General features: G+C 34.7%; 1 protein-coding gene across 11 annotated transcripts in view; it reads right to left on the bottom strand.

Annotated features, from left to right (window-relative positions):
• Nucleotides 1-27326, bottom strand: part of LOC143252484 (histone deacetylase 4-like) — a 111789-nt gene that overhangs the window by 80296 nt on the left and 4167 nt on the right. The window lies entirely within an intron of this gene.

Raw genomic sequence — 27326 nt, 5'->3', positions numbered from 1 at the left:
ATCTTGACATCTAGCCCATGCAATGAACTGTACACTGTAATGTCGACTAAAATATTCCTGTTGCTAGTGTTTAAAAACCAGGACAAACTATCAGAAATGGCTGGTCCTCCGACCTTTTAAAATCTATCAATTGAGATTGCATTCATCTATTATGGACCTACGAATTTGTTTATTCATTCAATTTTGACTTGTATTGCAAAAACTAAAAAAATTGTAACTATCACTGGGCGGTCACCTACTGACTATAGTTGAGTTGTGTATGCATTTCGCTCTCTCTCTTATAGGTGTTTGGGTATTGATGTTTATCTACCCAGGAGGGTCAGTTTTGTAACTGTCAAGTGTATTTATGTATTGTACACGAGGGCCAGAGTAACCTGGACTTACTCAGACCCTTTCAGGACAATGTCCATACACAATCTACACAAACACTTGGTGCAAATAAATAATGTATCTTTATAGTTCCATAATTATTTGCATTTTCATTAATTAGGTATTAACTATAAAGCACTTACATAAAAAACCCTTTCAATTTTTAGTAATTAACCCCTAAACTAATGTGGAGTCTAGTTTATAGGTGGCCTTTTATTTATTTATTTAGAAAATATACATTCACTGGGGAAAGGTGCTTAGGTCTATCCTCATCATGTAAACAGTACCTGTCAAGTTCACTTACTAGTTCATTTTTTCTCCAGTTTTTGTCAGAATAGTTTATTGTACTATGTCTATCTGCTATTGTTTCTGTGTGTGCGTATTTATGCATGAATTCAGATGATGTTGTTCTGGGTACTTTATAAGCAGTTGTATGTATTTTGTATCATTTGTAGTTTTGTTTGAAGTAGTTTTTTTACTTGCTTTTATCCATGCAGGGGCTGCATAGTCAATGATGGGTCTAATGTACGTTTTATATATTTTTATGATGTTATCTGCCATTGCTCCACTGTTTTTACCACTTAAGACTCCTAGCATAGTTTGTTATTCGCCAAATTTTTGTTCTAATATTATTTATGTGGTTTACCCACGTTAGTTTTGAGTCGAATGTAAGTCCTAAAAGTTTGCAGATGTAGCAGTCTGAAGTAGTTCTCCATTCATAAAGATCTGTAGTTGTGTTTTTTATGTTTAGTTAACTTAGTGAATACTACTAGTTGTGTTTATTTTGATTGTGTATGCATTTTACTTTGTTTCTTTGTTTTTTTAATTTCGCGCATAGCTACACGAGGGCTATCTGCGCTAGCCTTCCCTAATTTAACAGTGTAAGAAATTGGGAAAGTAGCTAATCACCACCACCAACCGCCAACTTTTGAGATACCTTTTTACCAACGAGTAGTGAGATTGACTATTACATTATAACGCCCCCACCACTGAAAGGGCAGCCATGATATGATGGGAACTCGAACTCGCGACCCTAATTAAAAGACATGTACCCTACCACCTGGCCACGCCGGGCTCGGGTAAATGTAAGTAGAAACAGCATAAATTTTAGGGTTAGTTAACATCTAAGGTAAATATAAGTAGATACAAACTAGACATTTTACGGTTAGTTGATATCTCGGGTGAATGTAAATTCTGAACCTATTTGTAATCTGAGTCAATAACTTACAGATTTACAACTCATGTCGCGATATGTGGAACACATTTACAGTATTACTGAGTAGAAAAAGAAAGTTATTTATTATTAATATTAATAACCAATGCGAAAATACCAAATAACAGGGACATACTGGTGACGTCAAGGCTAATGGGAGGGGCTAAGTATTATAGATAATGACTCTACAGGTTTCGCATTCCAAATACCCGAGGGAAGAAAAACCCACTTGCGTGTGTGTAATGTTGCGCCAAGACTGGTAACCCAGTGACTTCACTACTTTATTCCCCACCTCCAGATAGTAACGTGAACTATTCACTGATATAGGTCAGCCCGAAATAGAAAGGGAATTTTCAGAGAGACAATGTTTAACAGCAAAAGTACAGAACTGGAGATTGTTTACAGAAAGTAAAATTCAAAATTTTACGTTTAGTAACATCAACGTTGAAAATGGGAGAGGGTCTAAAACGATAAATCAATTGAAAAGAGTAAAATAAGGTTAAATATCTAAAAAAAAATTGAAAAATACAACAGTCAGTAATGTCTGTATTGTAGGAAGGACAAACAGTAAGGGCACTTTGCTACAGACATTAAAACTGAATGTTTTCAAATGGCAGAGGGGGAAATTACTACGTACAGTTTTATATGTTGGTTTAAAAACATAAATGCCTAACTTCACTTTGCAAGTTTTGGCCAAAGTTAAACTTCTTAATTGATAAATGAAAGTAGGTTCAATTCAAGTCTCTATCGAACAGCATTCATTTAAGGGAAAAAAAAGTTTTTAACATACATGCCACATCAAATAATTCAATTAACCCTAGAACTACAAATCAAATAAGTTTGTTTTTTATTTACAACATTTTTGTAAATTAGTTATGAACTACATTGCTTCCGGATGTATGATTTTTTTTTTATTACAGGGTGTCTAATTACACAAGCACGCAGAAAAAGAAAAAAAATATATAATTAGCAACCCAATAAGGTTACTTATGTTCCATAGAAAAAAATAATAATAAATTAGTACTTTCACATGTATTTTGGTCAGTTTCTTTATACTAGGTGTCATGACAAGAAATACCACTCATTATATAGATCCTTGCAGTAGTAAAGGAAATAAAAATAAGTCCTGAATTTGAAGATTGAGCAAAAAAACAGTTCAAGGACACAGCTAGACGCGCCCTAGTGTAGGTGGCGCCTTGTTGCAAAGGTTTTTCGTCCGAGCCTGGTTAAGTAGCAATAACGGGTCTTATTTCTGTCGCAAAAATGTTTCTCTTTCAAAGCTACAATTAAACTTGACATACCAAAGCCTCAAGTTTTAAAACGTCAGAGAACAACGACCAGATGGAATAAACGAAGCCGTATTACGTTCGTCATTATAAAATATATGAGAAACCAAAGATGCCTGAGAATAGCGCGTGCAAAACTCTAAGTAAATAAGTTTTTGCTAAGCTAATTCAAGACAGTAATTTATCGTCTCAGAGGAAAATTCAGATACTTAGACATTGGGGGCACATAGCTATATCTCGGCGACACTAACCCGAGTTGCTTTTATTGTCTAACCGAATCTTTAAATTGGACGGCTGATATTGTCGTCCTGGGCGCCATAATTTCAAGAACTGCACGTAAAAAGTACAACAGGAACAGCTGATTTACTAAAGGAACCAACGCTTGACGGGTGTGTGAAGCAATGTCGGAGACGCGTGGAATTTAAATAAGCGCACGTTTCTGTATTTATTCGTTAAAAATGACAGAAAACTGATTCACTGATGGTTATTGTGAAACAAACAAACATGGATCAACTGCGCATATCGAATTAGATTGACACAAAAACGGACAGAATTATAATTTTAAAAATAAAAACAAATCACTATGAAAGACATTTGTTTTCATACAACTGTTGCAGGAACTGTAAAATTCGAACATCTCTGATATAATAGGAAAAAAATGCTATCATCCAACTTGAATTATTATTCAACTAAAAAAAAGTTAACATTTCTGGTATATCAGCAAAACGGAAACAAATATTACTCAACTACAAAAAAATGTAACATTTGCAGTATAGCAGCAAAAGAGAAACAAATACTGTTGTATTGCGGAATCCGGACATTGATATAACGGAAAAAAATGAAACAGCTATTATATACAATAACTGGTTATTATCCATGTTCCCACATCAGCAGCAGATAATATAACAAGTTTATTGTCTAGTCCGTGATTGTAGATAAGCACAAAACTACACAATAGGCTATCTTTGCTCTGCCCATCACGGGTATCAAAACCCAACTTATAGTGTTGCAAGCCCACATGCATACTCACATGTTTTTATCTAGTCTTCCACATCTACAACACATGACTAAATATGTTGTGATGTAATACAATAATGTTTATTATCTAGTATTCCACACCTACAACACGTAGCATGACTAAATATGTTGTTATGTAATACAATAATGTTTATTATCTAGTCTTCCACATCTACAACACGTACCATGACTAAATATGTTGTTATGTAATACAATGGTTATTATATTGTCCTCAACATCTACAATGCATAACATGACTAAATATGTTGTTATGTAATACAATAATGTTTATTATCTAGTTCTCCACATCTACAACACGTACCATGACTAAATATGTTGTTATGTAATACAATAATGTTTCTTATCTAGTTCTCCACATCTACAACACGTACCATGACTAAATATGTTGTTATGTAATACAATAATGTTTATTATCTAGTCTTCTACATCTACAACACCCACAGCCAACCTCTACCACTGAAAAGTTTATCAAGGCTTCCCTTGAAACACCTTAAAGTTACTGGATCCACTTTGTTCACCATTCCTTCAGTTATGTGAACCAAAAGAGTAAAGGTCTTCAAAGTGAACCCCGGAGTTCCCCACTTATGACATTAATCCCGTCTAACTGAACTCCATTTGTCACAACCATCTAGTTACTGTTCTATCCAACTGATTTCTCACACTTGTATAAATATAAAAATAACAAAGCTTTGTTTGTTTGTTTCCAGCTGTTAGGGAACACAATGGGCTGTCCATGATGGTTATCAAAAGCCTGTTTTAACGTTTTTTCCACCTGGACGTATATTACGTAACAATATATTTAGTTACGTTATTTGTTGTAGGTGTTGGAAATTTATAACACATGGTACTCATCTAATTTCCCAATCTAGAACACGTAGCCTGACTAAATATATTGTTACGTAATAAACCGTGACACCATAATATGGTTTTATCCAGTGCATTATATCCACCACACTCAATGTAACTTAATATGCACTTTAACACACTGTGAGAATATATATACATGTATATATGTCGTAATCATATAGCACATCTTCACATGTTCCTTAACAGATCTATTTATACAATAACTAAAGTACTTTTTACAGTGAACTATCTTGACCAAATATCAGTAGCTATGAATCTACACAAGCACTTTCTTTACACTAAAACAAGTAGCTGGTATGTATGTGTCCACAAACAAACAATCTCTGTTCAGCGCATGCTCTCTACAATATGTCAAAAGATCTCTGTCCGTAAACAAACAATATCTGTACAGAGAATTCTCACTACAATATGTCAATTGATCTGTGTTCACAAACAAACAGTATCTGTACAGAGCATACTTACAAAGTGCTTTCCACAACGTTTTTATATATATATATTGAATAGTTTCATTTGTGTAGATACCAAGCCGCTAATGTCACAAATATTTTATATAGAAAATATAACAATAGTGCATCCAACACAATACATATAGCGCCATCTATAGATTATTGTGCATATTATTCACAAAAAGATATATTAGCCATAAGGAGATCTATATCCGTGGTGAGAAGAGCACACATAGTACATTGTATAGCTTTGTGCTTAACTTCAAACAAACAGAAAATACGTTTGATATTCAGTAAAATAGCAGCAACAGTCTCTTTTCACAGGAAACTTTAAGTACCTTGTATTAACTGATCTGGTGAAAGGTCTGCCATTTTGGTGTTCAAATGTAACACTGATACAACATTGGAAAACGTGTAGGTAAGTTCATTATAATGCCATTTACACTGATTAGACATAATGGTTTTAAAAATCAAAATAAAAGTGTTATACTTTTTTTGCCGAGTTCAAGTAATGGCAAGAAAGTTACTTATTACTTTTGATTTGTTTTTTGGACTGAAATAAATTCGTAAGAAAACTTAGTTAACTATCAAAGGACTTGAAATCTGTTATAATGTCAACTAGTCAATCGCTAGACTATATCCATTTTTCACGCTAAAGGTGTGTAATAAAATAAATGAATTTCTGTGAATTCGTTCACCTTTAGTTTGGATAATTTTAGTACGTAGGATCTTTATCTCTTTCAGGTGTTATTTGGTTTAAAGACGATAAATCGCTACTTCAGTTTTCAATCCTTTATTAGGTATCGCGATTCTATAAATAATTGCTACTTGACGCCTTGATGCGGGCCTGGCATGGCCTAGCGCGTTAAGGCGTGCGCTTCGTAATCTGAGGGTCGAGGGTTCGCGCCTGAGTCGCGCCAAACATGCTCGCCCTCCCAGCCGTGGGGGCGTTATAATGTGACGGTCAATCCCACTATTCGTTGGTAAAAGAATAGCCCAAGAGTTGGCGGTGGGTGGTGATGACTAGCTGCCTTCCCTCTAGTCTTACACTGCTAAATTAGGGACGGCTAGCACAGATAGCCCTCGAGTAGCTTTGTGCGAAATTTCAAAAACCAAACCAAACCAATGACGCCTTGATCTCTGACAAAGTGACATCTTATTTAAAACACTGATTGCTACAAGAGGTATTGACCTATGATAATGTGTCATGAACCTATGCTTATCGAATACCTTATAGTTGCAGAGTTTACGTCCACAACCGTGTTACCATACTGGATATAAACATATGTTTATATATTTTCTTGAAGATATTTAAACGTTGCAGGTTAATCGAGTGGAGTTCTTGTTTATAATTATATACTTTTTCCTCACAAGTAAGGATACAACTGTATTTTTGAGGTCGAAAACCATGAACGCTACACCGTTTTTGTATGCGACACACACTTACCCAACAATGACCACACTTCACAAAAGTGACACCTTAATATTTCCACCCTCCATGCTGAACGGACGTTTTATTTTTTATCACGAGGCCAGCGTGAGTTAAAAATGTTTTGTTCGTCCCTTGTTATACCCGCCAGTATAGTTACACTCAAACTAAATAAACACAAGAAATGGTGACAATACGCATGGCGTAAACGTCACATCTTTCTTTTCCTGTGAGTGAGTAATAGCTCTTCGTCAGGCCTTCGCTTCCCTGTTGTCATTACATACATTATTAGCTGAAAGCTTTCTAAGTTTAGACCCAAGTGTGGGGTTGAATAAGCAATTTAAGATGCTTTTATCTCAAGGGCTGATGCTCCGGTGGCTAGAAATAGAAAACTCGCGGAGAACCGGGGTAAACAAAGCTGGGTTTCCCGGCAACAAGCGGTCAATACTCGGTTTCGACAGTACAAGTTAGGCTCTACAAAGCTGGAGTTCTATTTATAGCTTATATCTAGTGAAGCATCTCGCTAGAGTCGTTACTTCACGTTTCAGGATTCATCACGTGGCACTCCGTGTGCTTATTGTTGACGAACCTAAGTTTTGGACTTTAAACGATGATACTCACGTGGTGTTTAAAAAGAAAACAGACTGAAGTAGCAAGATTTAATGATCTAACCACTAGGCGCAGAATATGCAGGCCAGAGAAATGAAACCTTTCCATAATAAGAAAAGCCTCTTGACGGACATCACCAGATCTACAAGTCAGTAGTTGTTAAATGAACCTGGTCACAGTGTTTACCATAGACCCTATAAAGCTACACCATGACCATTGGTGTAATATTTTTAAAATGAAAATTTGTCACCCATTAGAACGAAATGCTTTGCCCCCTAGTTGTATGACAGCGGACTTACAACGCTAGAAACCGGATAACGCTATTTGAATGAAACACTTATTACATCGATTTCACTGCATAATTTTACAACATAGCAAAGCGCGGGCATAATTACAAAGTTTCTTCAACAAGTCCATCTCCATTTTTAAACAGGGATATTGTACATAAACCTTTTAAAAAATGATAAATCCAGTTTGTTTGTTTTTTACTTCCAATAAAGATAACACATCTACACCAAACGAGACTACCTATACAGCTCAAGTGGTTCTTTCACAACATACACTCCACTAACTAGCCTTACAGAGACTACTACACAAGGTAACTACAGTCAGGGTCCACTGTGTTTCAATAAAACTTCAATGTCTCTGTACTTTCTGTTTTAGTACTAACGACACTGTGTTTTATACTTCTGTTCAACATATTTTCTGAAGTCGTGTATTACCACACCTATAATTAAAGGCCCGGCATGGCCAGGTGGGTTAAGGCGATCGACTCGTAATCTAAGGGTCGCGGGTTCGAATCCCGGTCGCACCAAACATGCTCGCCATTTCAGCCGTGGGGGCGTATAATGTGACGGTCAATCCCATTATTCATTAAAAGATAAAAGAGTAGCCCAAGAGTCGGCGGTGGTTGGTGATGACTAGATGCCTTCCCTCTAGTCTTGCACTGCTAAATTAGGGACGGCTAGTGCAGATAGCCCTCGTGTAGCTTTGTGCGAAATTCAAAAACAAACAAACAATCTTTAATTAAATGACTGAATTCGCATAAATAACTCCATAATTACAAACCAGACACATATTTAAATATATACATTCTTTTTAATGTGTCATGATATAAACACATTTCTCACATTTAATCTTAACCCACTATAACATTTCCATACTATGTTACTTGGTGTATGTTTCATACATGTATTATATCTTTCTGGGAAAGTTAAAATAAGAAAATAACCTAAAATATGTATATAGTTTTTAAAATTATTTTAGAGGGCGTTTCGATCAAGTACTTTTTTCTTTCTTTTTTTAAGCGAGAAAAAAACTTATCGGTTATTGACAAACTACTAGGACGTTCATTAATCTTGTGCAAGCTAGAAACAGTGATTTAAGCATTAAAGAGTTGGCGATATAATGGAGTTGAAGAAGATAATGATAAAGTATTGAATAAATGTGTAGAAAAAATATTGATTAAGAATAAAATATGTTAATAAGTTTACTTTAAAGAAGAATAAGATGATAAAATATAACTTAAAAGAAAAACAAATTGAAAGAAATATAGATATACACCGAGAAAAATGTTTTATTAAAACTGAAGCGTTTGTTAATGCCAATCAAATATAACATCCTGGGTCAAATCATACTTTTGGAATTAAGTGAGGAACTCGTGTCGAAATATGTATTTCGTCTTTTGTCAAATAACTCGTTTCAGTGTAGATATTACATTTAGGATGCCAACTACGCTCTCTTGACCTCAGTGTGACCTTGCAAAGGATTTTCGATTAATTGCTAACCGCTAATGAAGATGTCCTTGCAAGAGTTGAAATGAGGGGGCATTTTGGAATTAGTAATATTTTCATAATTATGTTTGTGACTTGTTATTAGTGAATTGGAATAATGAGTTAAAAGGTGATTAGGGACAAAACTGACTTTTTTTTTTTAAAGTAAAATCCTTTTACTTCAAGATCTACCCTAAATGATGAAAAGGATAATGAGAAAGATCAAAACCTAAACGGCTTACTCAACAAATAAAGTAGAAAATAACAAAAAGCGCTGTACGTTTAAGAATTTTAAAATGACAGATAGAAGATGAGGTATACAGAGTTATAATAAAACTAAAGGTCTGGTCAAAAATACATTAGGAAACCAAAAATTAGAAACAGCTGGCTGATAATGTAAAAACTAGGATCAGTGATTTAAGCACAATGTTAAAATGGCGATTGGTTCATTAAAGGATGGTTATGTGATGGCTGAAGTTTTAAATGTTTTCATCTGTTTCTGTAAGAGGGGGCTGCAAGCTATGTTCTTGACCCTAATCATTTTGTAGAAAACACTGAGAGTCATATGGACAAAGCATCAGACCAACAATGTTTCCCTCAGGAAAAAATCATTAGAGATAAAATATACGATCTTCTCGTGTTTTTTTTTTGGTAGGTTCACAGACATTGGACAGGTACCTTAAGATCTAACAAGTCCCCTTAAGATTCAGTGACGTCGAGAAAACCCACTTGTAGAGAAAAATATATATGTAAAAACGGCTCTTTTGGGTTGAGAAAATGTTTTACGCATAGGAGTGAACAACGTTTCGACCTTCTTCGGTCATCGTCAGGTTCACAAAGAAAGAGGTAACTGACCAATAGCTGACCAAATGTTTGAAAGGGGTTGTGTAACTGAGTGTCGGAATGTAGAGGGCGTGCTTAAATGTTTTAATATATAATTTTATATTATTTATTTTACTATACTGGTACAGATATGTAGACGACACGGTTGCGGGATTCACATCTACAGAACACACACTTAATTTTTTTCAATCACATTAACTCTACACATCCCAACATCAACTTCACATGAGAACAAGAAGAAAGCAATCAAATATAATTTCTTAACCTCAAAATTACAAGAACCGATACACAATTTAAAACAGAAATCCACCGAAAAATCACCCATACTGGACTATACATTCCTTGGGACTCAGCACATGAAACAAAACAAAAACTCAACATACTAAGAAACCAAATAAACACAGCCATAAAACTATGCTCACCAGATAAAATTAACGAAGAATTAGACAAAATAAAACAATACTTCATGAACATCAAAAAGTTTCCTCCACAAACCATAGAAAACATTATACGCACACACCTAGACAAAAAGCAAAATCAACTAACAAAAGTAAATGTATCCCACGAATCAATAAATCACGAAACCATATACTATTGCATACCATATATTCCCGATATCAGCAGAAAAATAACCAACATTTGGCAAAAACTAGTAACAAAATATGACATTCCAGTTAATACCAAATTTATTCGAAAACCAGGTACAAAACGGAGGTCTATACTATGTAAAAACTACAATGACAAACACCACAGCAACATTATTTATAAAATACAATGTGATAACTGCCACGACTTCTATATTGGAGAAACAAGTAGAAAAATGGAAACCAGATTCAAAGAACATAAAAAGTCACCTTCATATGTTTTCGAACACTGCAAGTCAAATAAACACAACATAACCATAGAAAACACTCAAATACTAAATGAAGAAACAAACATAAACAAATGCAAAATTAAAGAAGCCTTACTTATACAACAACTCAAGCCCAAAATAAACCAATACAAAGGAACACCTTTATACCTATATTAAAATAATATAATAAATAATAATAATAAAATAAATAATATAAAATTATATATTCAAACATCTTAGCACGTCTTCTACATTCCAAATCTCAGTTACACAACACCTTTCAAGCATTTGGTCAGCTTCCTGTCAGTTACCTCTTTCTTTCTTTGTGAACCTGACGATGGCCGAAGAAGGTCGAAACGTTGTTCACTCCTCTGCGTAAAAAAAAATTCTCAAACCAAACGAGCCGTTTTTACATGTATATTTTTCCCTTGAGATTGTACAGGTGCCTTAGAATTGGACAGGTACCTTCAGATTGGAGAGTTGCTGATGTTATTTTATCTCTAAACGAAATTGTAATATTTGCCCTGGAAATAAACGAGCCAGTTTTAATTCTATAATGAGGAAAACTGTGGATAGTCTAGGAGAAAACACGAGTTTAACAAAGGGACATTTTGCGTTACTATTTTTTTTTTTGTCAAGATATTACTTATTATTTAAACAATTTTTAAAGGCTTTTGATAAGATGCTACAAAATACTAGCTAGGAGATTACGTCTGTTGTGGAAAGATGAGTTACTGGACTGTTGAGTGGGAGAAAGCAAACGGTCGTTACTAATAACTTCTAGTCAGACTGAACCCCTACTTCTGGTAAAATGCCTCAGAGGTCAGTGCTTGGATATTTGTTGTTATTTACAGTAATGATATTAATAGGGTCATAATAAATAAACCGGTAACATTTAATGATAACATTAAACTCTTGGGTATTTCTATATTGCAGATGTCTAGGCATTATAAAATATGTCTGATCACACTGTAAGTTTCACAAATATTTAGTCAACGACCTTTAATTATTGTAAATACAAACTAATGCACTTTGGTTATCATAATAACATAGATGGGAAACCACTTAACGGAGTGATTGAAGAAAAGCATCTTGAAATATTGGTGGATAAGTCACTCGAGTCACAGTAGCAGTGCTCTGTTGTTGGTAATAAAACTAGTGTAATAACTGAACAAATTTTACTGGTCACAGGGTAGTTACCTTTCTATACAAATCACTTACGATACTGAGTACAGGTATGGCTTCTTTATCCTTCTGAGACAAAATGTCGAATTATTGAAAAGGGTTTGTTCGGAGCTGTAACCAATAAAATCATGGACCTGCAAGCATATTGTTGAAATAATTAAGTTTACACCAAAGTTATTTAAAAAGCCGAAGAGGTCCATATGGCTCCATCAGTAAGGGTTAAAGGTTAGCGAAAAGTCATTAAATGAAACTTTACTCTTGAAATAGGCCCGGCATGGCCAAGTGGTTAGGGCGCTCGACTCGTAATCCGAGGGTCGCGGATTCAAATCCCCGTCATACCAAACATGCTCGTCCTTTCAGCTGTGAGGGCGTTATAATGTTACACTCAATTCCACTATTCGTTGGTGAGAAGTAGCCCACGAACTGGTGGTGGGTGGTGTTGACTGGTTGCCTTCCCTCTAGTCTATCACTGCTAAATTAGAGACGGTTATATTTCAAGCAGCAAAGTATCAATACTCCCACTAACCAAACAAAATAACACAGGTTATAAGTAGGTTACGTTACAGTAGGTAGATTAAGTTATTTACACGGAAAATTCGTAATAAAATGTTACAATGAAACACGAAATCAAAGTTTCAATGTTAATCTGAAATCTCCTGATGAACCGATTTATTGATGGTCGTTTCTGGGAGAACTCCAGGTGAACCGATTCATTACTGGTTGTTATTGGGAAGATTCCAGTTGTTTTTTGAAGAATCCCAGTTGAACTCAACTGTTAAGAGTTGTTCTTGTGAAAGTAACACAGTACACGTATTTAAACTGTGGATAATACATACTCATACTTATAGACGCCCTGAACACCCACAAAATAGCTGTATGAGCCCAGTTAAACGTGATATAACTGTGTCGTACACATTACATATCGTAAGTTATGCCGTAATTGGAATGAGGTAAGCATTTATGGGCTTAGCCACGATTTTCTCGGGAGAGGGGGTCGTTTCTGTTGACGATGTGTCTTTTTACGTATTTGCCCGAAAACTGGATATATTATGTAGAAATAAATATTAATGTAAGTTTAAAAAATGAACTACACGCCACCTTTTCGTTATTCACGTAACTGAAAGTTATGTGTACGTCACAATAATACGTAAGTAAATCCCGTATTAACAACTATTTTTGGACACTGTTATGTAAGGTAAGGTGAACATACTGTCAATTGCATTATGTCATTTTAAGCAGTGTATCGTAATGTGTAGAACAGTATGGTACTCGTCTGGTCAGTACTGTGTAGAACAATATGTAAGGTACTTGTCTCTTCAGTACTGCACAGAACGGTATGTAAGGTACTTATCTCTTCAGTACTGTGTAGAATGTTATGGTACTTGTTTGATCAGTGCTATGTAGAATGTTTCAACACTTGTATCACCGTCCACATACCACCTTCAGCTCTAGAGGTCGCTGTATAACAACCCGACTACAATGTGGTTATAAAGTCAGTATGGGGATTACAGTATGCAGAACGAACCCTGAAAGACAAGTGAAGTATTTTGTGTACTTGTAAAAAAAGATCATTGAAAGTACACAATTTGGTTTTCTTATAAGGGCAGTAGAGAGCGCTACTATAGCAACTATCGAACTTTAGTCCTGACTAATACGACCAATGAATAAGTACTGAGTTATGGCAATAGATCCGTATCTTCAGAAAGAGCTAGGGAGGGAGGTCAGGGGAGAGTGATGAAAGTTAGTGCTGACAACACAAGCTGTGTGTGTCACATCTTTTTTGGTCCAGTATCCCCGACGTGCTGACCCAGTTTATAAAAACCATCTTGCAGATGCAGCGCCCCTAATGTCAATTCGAGAAAATAATAGAATATTCTCAATAAATCACTTTAACGCATGCACCAAACCAAATATTTCAAGCATACGAAACAATTCGCTTTAAATATTTTTCTACCACCGAACAACTGATTTTATTTTACTGAACGTAATGTCCGTCGAAAATATGACGACGAAAATTAAAAACATTCAGATATACCCAACAAAATATCTTTACAATATTCCTATTCACAAAAAAATGTAAAAAAAAATAAATTATTTTACCATTGTATCTCTTGGAGCTTATAGAAATAATGATAACAAAAGGAAATAAGTTGAAAAACATACCTGGGTTTACAAAATCAACTCACCTTCACTGATACAATAATTATACATAGAACACATTTGTTTGTAGTGAGCATAAAGTTATACAGTTATCTGTGCTTTACCCACCACGGGTATCAAAACTCGATTTCTAGAGTTGTGACTTTGCACACATATCGCTATGCCACCGGGAATTATTTATTATACGTAGAACAATAATATATTTTAAGTTCACAAAACACAGATTTCAAATATATAAATAGAGGTTGGTTGGCCAGTCGTGTCATGTACATTTACGTAAGTTTAAGTGTTCGTATAGTTATTTAATACTACTAACCTTTAGATATGTCATTTAGGGGACCAACAAGGGTACCTCAAGGGCCAGGAGTCACACGAGATCAGTGTTCTTAGACCAACTCACCTTAATTAAGATAATATTCAAAGCACTGCTCTCTTCACTGTTATCATTGTCATCTCTAATTTACATTATTTATTTTCTTAATATTGTATAAGTGCTGAAATTATCTTAGTGACTTAGACCAGTACAGACGAGAAACCTGTATTTCATGACTGCATGGGATGTAGGTGGAAAGTGGATGGTTTGTGATGCTGCAAACATTATAAAAGAAAAACTAAAACGATTCCTGGGCCGGTCCCTGGTTGGTGTGTCCGGATTGTAAATCCAAGAGTTTATGGTTCCCCTTTTATTGTCACAAGAACGTACTCCGTACTTGGGGCCATATATGCGCTTTAAAAGTGACGGTCAAAAAAAATTCACGGTCAGAGAAGCCTTGACGGTGGGTACTATTAACTAGTTAAATGCCTTTCCTCTAGACTATTAGTTCATGATTACAGATACACAGATAACTCTGTAGGTTTGCGCAAATTTCGAAAACACTTTTTTCCTTTTCAGCACATCTCCAGTGGATGAGTGGTATGTCTTCTGATTTACAACGAAACAAAATCGAGATTTGATTCCCCGCGGTGAATAGCGTGCAGAGAGTTCATTTTGTAGCTTCTCACCAAAAAATACCAACATACTTTTTTTAAAATACTATCAAGGTCATGCATAACAATTACCTAACTGACGATATTTCAATACTCTCCACAAATTTGGGTATTTAGATATTCTGGTGACAAAGAACCACCACCTTTTCATTGTTTTATTTTAACAAGTACAGTATAAAAACTAGTTAACTGTCAAACTTAGGCTTAACTTGTGAACTTAACAATGTTCACAACAGGCTATGTTATTTAACAACAGTATCGAATGTTTATCTCAATTCTACAAATAATACAATGGTTAAGATTAGTTCGGGGTTAACCGTTCCCAGTTTGTTAGGTGCAACGAATGTGTTTTATTTGGAAACTCTGGACTACTATCCACTTTTAAGGGAGCTAGTGTTAAAGATATTCAAGTTATATGTAGATTTTGCGGACTATCCAAAGTTGAGGAAATAGATAAAGAGAAGTATACACTGTTGGAAATGACACCACGACTTTAAGAGCTTAAGGTTTTACATGCAAAGGAGGCATCACATAAGATTAACAATGACATTTAGAAAGTTAGAAAGGGTAGTATTAGGGTTAAAGTAGTAAGTTTAACTGTAAAGACCCTATCCTGTTGAGCAATATATTTCAGCCATTGGTTTATGTATACCAGGAACTACTGGAGGGAGGAGAAGCTAAGGAATATAGAAGGTTATGTATTATGAGGTTAAAGATGTTGTAGTTAAAGATGATTCTTTGACACGACGTGTAGATAGAATAGTATGTAAAGTAAATAGGATTAATAGGAAGTAAGTAATGGAAGACATAACTGACAGAGAAAGATATAATGAAGGAGACTGGTAACGGTGCAGTCTTTGTTGTGCACGTAAGGGCTAACGACATATAAGGAAGAGTAAGTCAGAGGAGCTAATTAATGAGAAGAAACATTTAAAGATAAAGGTTACATATTAATTATGTCAGGAATACTGCTAAGAGGGTGTTTGTTTGTTTTTGAATTTCGCACAAACCTACACGAAGGTTATATTTATTTGTACTAGCCGTCCCTAATTTAGCAGTCTAAGGATAAGGGAAAGGAAGCTACTTATCACTACCGACCGCCAACTCTTGAGCTACTCTTTTACCAACGAATAGTGGGACTGACGGTAACATTATTAGGCCCCAACAGCTAAAAGGGCGAGCATATTTAGTGTGACGTGGATTCGAACCCGCGACCCTCACATTATGTGTCAAACACCCTAACCACCAGGCCATGCCGGACCCAAGTATGGTGTATCATTTGTTTATTTTAGTATTACTTTCGTTCGATTTTAAATAACATTGGGAATTCAAAAACCTGCAAATAGGAATCGTAAAAAGTAAGTAAACAAGGCTGGAGAAACTGTAGACATTATTTGCTCAAACTACCAACCCTTATTTCGGCTCCATACCTAGAATTACATATGGTGATTTTAAACTAAGAATTTGTAGTTTCAATAAATTATGTCTGTAGTCGCTCTCCTTTCTACTCTCAACTTCGGATAAAGGATTTCTTGATATGGTAGCTAACTTTATACATTGTAATGGTAATAAACATAGCTAGTAACTAGCTGATACGGGTTTATGATGATTTACTATAGCTTTTAACTACTTGATCGCATTAGTTTGAGATTTAAATTATTAAGAGACGGTTGGAGATGGTCATGAGAATTTATTTGAGAATATAATGAACATTTATAGTTTCTGTATAACTAAATTTTCTATATGTAATGCACAGCAATGGGAAAATATATACCTAAACTAAGACACAACCCTCACTAAGAGCGTAAAAATCAGCCTTCTAAAATAAGGCGTAGGTTTAAATAAACCTTCTTGTTTTTAAGGTAATTATTCTACAAATATGTGTAATAAAATTTAATATTATGTGTATGGATTTTTTTAACTCCTTCGCTTCACATATAATATAGGGCTTGGCTTCTTAAAGACACCGATTGTATAGTGTACAAAACATTGAGTATCTACATGTTACAGTCATCTAATGTTCATCTATTATTGGCAGGTAATTCCTATTTCACCCTGAACTTAGGTTTTTGACCGAACACCAGATATTTGTTAAAATTAACTTCCAGGGGTAATGATAACATCGTTTACACTAGAATTATGATGTTTTTTTTCAGCCTGTGTAAAACATAGAAGAAACAAATCGACTTTCAGTACCACTAAGACCTTCCTTGTATTCTACAAGAGTTTTGGAAATAATATATCAGAACTTTTTGTTGTAGGCTGGCAGAAAATAATAATAATTACAAACGAGTCATTTTGAGGAAATTTTATTTTCCTTAGAAGTCTAACATGTGTACTCTTTTGTTTATCTACAGACTTAACGGTCAGTAGTAAATATATTATAGTATTGTTTGAACCGAATCTTTATTGTTTAAGGTACATTTTGTCCAGATGTTCTGTTAGGGTTTTGTGTAATTCATTGCGATCCCTATTATGAACCACTAACTGTTGTGGTTCACGATTTAGGTTTGTTTTGAATTTCGCGCAAAGCTACTCAAGGGCTATCTGCGCTAGCGTCTCTAATTTAGCAGTGTAAGAGGGAAGGCAGCTAGTCAGCAACACCCACCGCCAACTCTTAGGCTATTCTTTTACCAACGTAAAGTGTGATTGACCGCCACATTATAACGTCCCGGCGGCTGAGAAAGCGAGCATGTTTGGTGTGAAGGGGATTCAAACCTGCGACTCTGAGATTACGAGTCGAATGTCTTAACCACCTAACTATGCCGGGCCTCACGATTTAGGACTAACCTAAATCTCCTGCACTGATCGAACCTCTTGAAATACTACTGAGTTTACTGCCGAATATATCGTTAACCCAACTTATGAAACAATTAAGTCTAATCTTTTTTTTAGTAGAGACGTTAGAAAGGTATGTTTATTTAATTATGCTGATGGTGATTTTTTTTTTTTTTTGTTTCACTTTAATTACTCTAATCGGAAGCTATTTTGCAATTTAAAAAATCTTTCGAGAAAGGAATTCGACTGCAGATATCAGCACAAAATCACAAGATCATAGGTTTTTATTTATGAACTTAAAGTTGAAGAGACACAGCAACAACGGAAATAATTTAAAATATCTATGTCTTACTCTTTAAGCGAACATAGCCTCGTTTACAAACTGTATTTACCATTCACCGTAAGTGTATTTGGAAAGTTCGGCTGAGCCTTCTTATCAACATATTTATATTATTTCGGTAGTTTCATGTACTCGTGAGTTGCTCAGACAACAGTCTGAATAAAACACAACCACAAATTTGATAAACTAATTATCATTAAAAAAAACACTCCGAAAAACAGTCTTTGTTTTTGTTCTGATAAAGATTACTGCTACGTTTTCTTACTGATGGCTAGAAAATACTTTAACCGTTTCATTTTTCTGTTTTGTTTTTCGTTTTCTGTTTGTTTGTTTTTTTCACGTGAATGTTTGTGCACTGTTATATAAAATGACGTCAGTACCATTATTTCCTGTTATACATGAATGACTACAGTACAGCAATGGGTGGAACCAGGAATTTTCGCACGCTTGATTATTTTAATTCGACTACTGAGATGAACGGAATACTAAAACACAATAAAAACACATAAACATAGAACGAAGAATACAATAGAACACAATTCAAAACATGAACAAAGTTTACAATAGAATACAATTAAAACATGAACAAAGTAAAACACTAAATAATCAAAAGAAAAATCGGGATTTATAACTAGACTATTACAAAACCGTGAAAATCACCACTTATTGATGTTTAAATCGAACATCCGAAGTACAGTGATTGGTCATACACAATGGTCACAACCAATCTTGTCTCTTTTCTAATTCTTTGAATAGAATTAGAATTCATCTCTTAGTTAGTGGCTTTAGCAAGTTAAAAGAATCTCTTCCAAATCAATGGTAAGTTGTTCAGATTCTTATACATAGTAATAACAGTACACATTACAATTCATAACAGTTATTGCTACACACTTTGTTCTGCAGCCAGAAAAAAAAGGTGTACTGGGAAAAAACCTGGAAACAGATCAATCCTATTTTAATACACAAAGGAAGTACGGTAGAGGGAGGAATAAGCACTGTTAAACACCGAACCCTACAAGCCTTTGTGTTATCACTAGTGTAGTTAGTCCTCACTTTAACTAATGGACAACACCAGGTGGTGTAACTTGCACGATCAAAGGATTTTTAGTCTCATCCAAAAACCATGGGATGCCTTTGGGAAACGTATTGTACCTCACGAAGTTACCTAAGGGTCTGCAAATAACTCTACCAGAAGAATGGTCAAGAATACTTCATCTAAAATCACTCCAAACACGTGTTAGTTCCACGAGATCACCCCTAACTCAACCATATTATCACAAACACTTAGACCAGTCTTTGTTAGTTGTAAGTACCAGGAGATCACCACTAACTCAACCACATAATCATAACCACAAAGATGAATCAGTGTTGCTTGCCACACAACATGATTATTATTTTACGAACTTACAGTATTGAAGAATTCCTGGACTATATTAACAACACAGTGAGCTCAAAGGAAACTTCAGTTCTCTAGGTCCACGTTTCAGTACAAGTTATCAATGTTCGCATGTTTTATTATATAAAATATCTTTTTACCAAATATAATGTTTTTACAAACTATAGTTTACTAGTTAAAATATATATCTGAGATAGAAGGCTATACACACACACACACGCTTAGAGCTCTTACATACCATGGATTCACACATAACTGTCTTACCTGCCCTTCGGTTTATCAGCTTTAGTTACATCAGTTTTCGCCAAAATTAATTACCAACTTAATTAATCTTGGAAGAGACAGGTGGTAATTAAAATACAAACTAGTTGTGTTACATTACACTTTCCCTTATTTACCCGTAAGTCCATGTTGCTAAACAATACAACACAGGAACGTTGGTCACTTGTAGTTAACTGTACGTCGGTGCATCTGAAATATATTACTTATATATTATCTTTTGTTTCTCCAGTCATGAGATACTTACCCTCGTAGCACCAATAACAGCACGTGGATGCAGTGTATCAATTGTTGCAGGTGGCGTTTACAGTCAGGTACATGTATGTAAGACTAGTTGCAAGAAACACAGCTCATTAGACGACAGTCTCCTTAGAATGTACGTGCATCAAGAAAATAGTAAATCAACATGCAAGTCTTACAGTTAATTTTAGCATTACTTGAATGGTTTCCCAGCAAATATACACATGTATGCAGACACAGAAAAATACCTTAGTTGTTTTTCGAATTTGTTCTGAAACTCAAACGTTCAACAACTAACGAAATGTTAAATATATATATATCTTTAGAAAAATACTATTCGAAAAAAAAAGACCTTATAGAAATGCTTGTTATAATACAAGTCAATTGTTTAGAAGGAATCACGATAGCCCATTGTAAAGGGTTTATGGAGAGGGCCTTTTGGAAAAAAACAACAACTTTATTTTGTATGTGTATGAGCATGGGTGATGGATGGAATTGTCCATCACCCAACCTCCTCAACTACAGCTATCTACATAGATGTGTCCGGGAGGGGATCTTTCCGTTGAGTATAATATTGAATTTTAACTAAATATAGATAGATTTTAAATAAAAGTTAGCTTTGATTTTCAGCCTACAAAACATGTATTGGTATTACGATATGGTATGTAATACGCTCATTATGACACTTTAAGGGGGACAGACTTTATGATATGGAACACGAAAATCTTAATAAACCCTAAGGGGGAGAGAAAGCCTCGTTGCTCCACTAATAATTATTCAAGTACTCGTCACATGTGCTACCAAACCTTAATTTTCCTTTTCCTTGGCCTCACATCAAAACTAAAAAGGATGATAAATGTGGAACCTAATGGAGGAAGACAGGTGGCGGTAGTGTATGTTTCTAAAAAAAAAATGTTTCCAGAACAGCTAATCGATCAGTTTATCTGTAGAGTGATGACCCTACGTTACTTAATACACCGGCAATATTATTCACAGACTAGACATTAGATAACTCTCTTAAAATAGCTCTATTGACATAACCAATCGGTCGGTTCAACGAAGTCGAAACAACCAATCAACTCCGTCGAGCATATAGTTGCAACACTATTCATTGGAATTATTGTCGATTTGCGTCAGCGCAAAATTACACATTGGATTATCTGAACTGTGTCCACTGCGTAGATCGAACTCCGAATTTTAGCGTAATAAACGTAATAAACACATCCTAAAGAGGTATTTTACTTATATATAGTTCGCACACCTTACGGAGGAACTACATTTAGAGTCAATAAACACATCCTACAGAGAAATTGTATTTAAACATAATAAACACACCCTAGAGAAAGACTACACTCAGGCGTAATACACACACCCTGAAGAAGTAACGTATTTAGACTTTAAAAACACGCAATAAATACCAACCTTAAAGAGACTATATTTAGTCATAATAAAAACACCCTAAACAGGCACTGTATTTAGTCCTAATAAACGCACCTTAAAGAAACACTGTATTTAGCCCTAATAAACACACCATAAAGAGACACTGCATTTAGTCCTAATAAACACACCCTAAAAATACACTGCATTTAGTCCTAATAAACACACCATAAAGAGACACTGTATTTAGTCCTAATAAACACAAAATGCATAGTCCTTAAACACACCCTAAAAAGACACTGTATTTAGTCCTAATAAACACAATGTATTTAGACATTAGAAACACACCCTGAACATCCACCTTACCTGTATTTAAGTATTTAGACTTTAGAAACACACCCTGAACATCCACCTTAAAGAGACACTATATTTAGACGTAATAAACACACCCTAACAAGATACTGTATTTAGTCCTAATAAATATACCCTAAACAGACACTGCATTTAGTCCTAATAAACACACCCTAAACAGACACTGATTTCAACATCATAAATAACTTAGAGGATTTGAGTAAAGCTGTTAAATGCGAGATAATAAGTAGATGATAAAATATACATGTTAAATACACAATACACATCTTTATGTGTGGAAGTATCCGTAAGATCTCAAGAAAAAATATTATTTATATAAAATCTGATAATCTCGTTAATGATTCAGTTAAAAGTAGTCATTTTGGGGAGGGTAATCCTGACTAGTTGCCCTTCCTCTTGCCAGTTATAAAGAAGAGGTGGTTATGTCTGATCCCCAAGTTTATAAACTTGTTAATACAATGTAAGAAAGTGTGACACTACAAGCACAAGCACATCGTATGGGCTCTAGCGTGGCCAGGTGGTTACGGCACTCGACTCGCAATGTGAGAATCACGGGTTCGAATCCCCGTCATATTAAACATGCTCACCCTTTCAGTCGTTGCGGCGTTACAATATTATGGTCAATCCCACTATTCGTTGGTAAAAGAGTAGCCCAAGAGTTAGCGGTGAGTGGTGATGACTAGCTGCCTTCCCTCTAGTCTTACATTGTTAAATTAGGGATGGCTAGCGCAGGCAGCCCTCGTGTAGCTTTGAGCGAAATTAAAAACAAACCAAACCATTTACTTCAAATTATTCGTTTCAAATTTTCCGCACAAAGCTACATAAAAGGGCCATCTTCACATAGCCATCCCTTCACAACATTAAAAATATAGCTTTCAATAAATATGGAAGATTGTCTAATCAATATAACCTGAAACGATAAAATTCACTAGAGGTACAAAAAGTTTAAACATAAGTAAGGTTGTTCCTTGTGTGAGAAAACATAAAACATAAAGCCACCGGAATGTTGATGGTAATATCATCAGATCTTTAGATTCAAATAATTACCGTTTCATCAACGTAACACATAGCCTGGGTGAATTAATAGCTTGGTTACATCAAACACGGTGCTGTACAGATAATTATATCCTTGTTATTAAAGTATACGCACATATGTATATATAAATCAGTAAAAAAAAGGAGTGGATTATTAAAATTGTATCATTTTCACACTGTATTCGTGGAGAGAAGGGACAAGTAGGTCAAGTCCCTCAAAAACTAAATCCACACAACCATCACCAGTACTTAAGCGTAAACTTTGTGCTATTTTTTATACCCGGTTGTAAAATACGCTATTTGGTCATATGAATAAAATCATACTTCCTCCTTTTTATCTTTCTGTATATGTTCGTGGTTCGGAGATTTTAAAGAAATATCATACACACTTATAAACCCTGTATTTAGGGTTTTTATACGGGTTCTTTACTACAAATACATTTCCACCTTTTTATGTTTTTACATTTGAGATTTTTTACAGGACTCGAGCACTGTCCACCCACCTTTTTTTTTTTATACAGGGAGGAAACTGGCCCTGTTTAATTACCTTAACTCGGATAAACTGTATGTTTATCAAACTCAGATGAAAAAGAGAAATACATATTGATAGGTCTAACATGCGAAAATCCGGGTTCCGATACTCGTGGTGAACACAGCGCAGATAATACACTGTATAGCTTTGTGCTTAACTACAATAAACCTTCATGATATTACTGACCTGAGTTAATTCAATTATCCAAAACTTTCTCCACCGGAAGGAAGATAACATGTTAGTAAATGTGAGTGTTTATGTTTACAGACCAAAACAATAGACAGTATATATAATTTATGAATTCAAACATGCTGTATTCAGCAAAATAAAACATGGTCAAAACAATAGACAGTATATATAATTTATGGATTCAAACATGCTGATTCAACAAAATAAAACATGGTCAAAAGCTTCCACATAGCTGCCCCCAGGCCTTTCGCAGTTCTTCCTGTGACCAAACGCCCATTCTGATTACTGTTTGGCTTCCACACACATTTACAGCTTTAACCAAGGCAGCTGGATTCGAACTCTTATTTTTATCGCCCTTCAAGTCTCGTCGCCAGGAAGTTAAAGAGAAACACTAGTTGACAGCTGGTAATAAGCGTCACCATTACAAAAACAGGCATTGTTCGTTGTAACCTAATAACAAGCTGTGTCAGTAACTTAAGTTAGAGTTATTCCGCTTGTAACGGACACCAAAGTTACAAAAACAGTGACGTGGTCACATTATTATGCAAGAGAAAGTCATTGTTTTGTTTTAATTTTGTAACCGGTTTTGTTCCGCAAATTTTAAAACACGTTTTAAATCATACATGATATCATATTCCTTAAATATTTTCTGTTATTACGTATTTTAGCAGCATATTCAGAAATACCTCACGACCTTGGGAACATTATCGTCAAGAGTCAGTAGAAATTTTCACTATTCTGAAACAGAGAATCTGTCGTAACTCCTGGCAAAACAAACAAGTTGTTACAGTCTTTGGGTCATCGGTCAATTCCAACCGAATCTATTCCTGTTAACGCTTGTTCACATAATTTCCACTAAGCGAGTTACTATATTGTGTTGTTGTTTTTCCTGTTTGTATCAGAATAATATAAAATTGTAAGGAATAGAGTTACTGTCTCACTGAAGTATTTTATAGATGAACCAAATCAAACCTACAGATTAAAATACTAACTGAAAGAAGCCGAACCAGATGACCTAATAACATATTTTTAACATCAAAACTATCGACATCTATAAAAACCACAAGACTGGACCACAATATTAAACCTTACGTGTCACAAGAGTGAACCATTGTAACTTACAATACTAAACCTTACGTGTCACAAGAGTGAACCATTGTAACGTACAATAATAAACCTTATGTGCTTTTCTTATTGATAAAATACCACTTTCTAGAACACTTTCTTTTCTTCTTGATGAAATACCACTTTTTAGAACACCCGATGACTTTCTTGATGAGCTAGGCACATACCGGGTGCTGAACTTGTTTCATTAAAAGTAATATCCACTTCAGATCAAGCTAGCTATTTACAGTGAAACTCAAATACAAACTGGTGTCAGTTACTTACATCAGTTAGGCACTCTCACTGTTATATCTCCGGCCAAAACGCTAAATACATCTCACGAAGTTCGGTCATGTTAAAAAATCTGGGTTAGTCGAAATACACATACTAAGCTAACCATGAAAAAATATCTCTATAAAAAAGTATAACAATAAAATTAGGAAATAATAAAATTACTTATGTTGAAAAATCCTGACCAATACAATTAGCGAAAATAACTAAAACGAAATAACATATATCTTACCAAAGTTAATAATGTTAGCTTTCAGGGCTCCACGTGTAAAATGTCTATCTCAAAAGACATCCACACCTGTAAGTAACCTGCTACCCTCCTATCCTGCCCGCCAGGGTTAGTATTCTGTACCCTCTAACCCGTTGTTAGAGTTATTTGTTATTTTCATTTAAATGTTTGTCAGAATCTATCGATAAACCGTGCTGCTGACGTCATATGGTAGGCATAAATGTGGTTCGTGTTGCTAAGATACAATGAAAGAAAAACTGGTAAGGTTGGTGAGATCACCTGGTAAAGAAAAAGTTACACTTACTAACTTTACTAGTAAGCAGGTAAAGAAAAAGTTACACTTACTAACTTTACTAGTAAGCAGGTAAAGAGAAAGTTACACTTACTAACTTTACTAGTAAGCAGGTAAAGAGAAAGTTACACTTACTAACTTTACTAGTAAGCAGGTAAAGAAAAAGTTACACTTACTAACTTTACTAGTAAGCAGGTAAAGAAAAAGTTACACTTACTAACTTTACTAGTAAGCAGGTAAAGAGAAAGTTACACTTACTAACTTTACTAGTAAGCAGGTAAAGAGAAAGTTACACTTACTAACTTTACTAGTAAGCAGGTAAAGAAAAGTTACACTTACTAACTTTACTAGTAAGCAGGTAAAGAGAAAGTTACACTTACTAACTTTACTAGTAAGCAGGTAAAGAGAAAGTTACACTTACTAACTTTACTAGTAAGCAGGTAAAGAGAAAGTTACACTTACTAACTTTACTAGTAAGCAGGTAAAGAGAAAGTTACACTTACTAACTTTACTAGTAAGCAGGTAAAGAAAAGTTACACTTACTAACTTTACTAGTAAAGAAAAAGTTAACTAACACTAGTAAGCAGGTAAAGAAAAGTTACACTTACTAACTTTACTAGTAAGCAGGTAAAGAAAAGTTACACTTACTAACTTTACTAGTAAGCAGGTAAAGAAAAGTTACACTTACTAACTTTACTAGTAAGCAGGTAAAGAGAAAGTTACACTTACTAACTTTACTAGTAAGCAGGTAAAGAGAAAGTTACACTTACTAACTTTACTAGTAAGCAGGTAAAGAGAAAGTTACACTTACTAACTTTACTAGTAAGCAGGTAAAGAGAAAGTTACACTTACTAACTTTACTAGTAAGCAGGTAAAGAGAGGTAACTTTACTAGTAAGAAAGTTAAAGTTACACTACTAACTTTACTAGTAAGCAGGTAAAGAGAAAGTTACACCTTACTAACTTTACTAGTAAGCAGGTAAAGAGAAAGTTACACTTACTAACTTTACTAGTAAGCAGGTAAAGAGAAAGTTACACTTACTAACTTTACTAGTAAGCAGGTAAAGAGAAAGTTACACTTACTAACTTTACTAGTAAGCAGGTAAAGAGAAAGTTACACTTACTAACTTTACTAGTAAGCAGGTAAAGAGAAAGTTACACTTACTAACTTTACTAGTAAGCAGGTAAAGAGAAAGTTACACTTACTAACTTTACTAGTAAGCAGGTAAAGAGAAAGTTACACTTACTAACTTTACTAGTAAGCAGGTAAAGAAAAAGTTACACTTACTAACTTACTAGGTAAAGAGAAAAGTTACTTACTAACTTTACTAGTAAGCAGGTAAAGAGAAAGTTACACTTACTAACTTTACTAGTAAGCAGGTAAAGAGAAAGTTACACTTACTAACTTTACTAGTAAGCAGGTAAAGAGAAAGTTACACTTACTAACTTTACTAGTAAGCAGGTAAAGAGAAAGTTACACTTACTAACTTTACTAGTAAGCAGGTAAAGAGAAAGTTACACTTACTAACTTTACTAGTAAGCAGGTAAAGAGAAAGTTACACTTACTAACTTTACTAGTAAGCAGGTAAAGAGAAAGTTACACTTACTAACTTTACTAGTAAGCAGGTAAAGAGAAAGTTACACTTACTAACTTTACTAGTAAGCAGGTAAAGAGAAAGTTACACTTACTAACTTTACTAGTAAGCAGGTAAAGAGAAAGTTACACTTACTAACTTTACTAGTAAGCAGGTAAAGAGAAAGTTACACTTACTAACTTTACTAGTAAGCAGGTAAAGAGAAAGTTACACTTACTAAC

The sequence above is a fragment of the Tachypleus tridentatus genome, chromosome 6, assembly GCF_004210375.1.
Source record: "Tachypleus tridentatus isolate NWPU-2018 chromosome 6, ASM421037v1, whole genome shotgun sequence".
Taxonomy (NCBI): Eukaryota; Metazoa; Arthropoda; class Merostomata; order Xiphosura; family Limulidae; genus Tachypleus; species Tachypleus tridentatus.
This window is presented reverse-complemented; position numbering and strand designations above follow the sequence as displayed.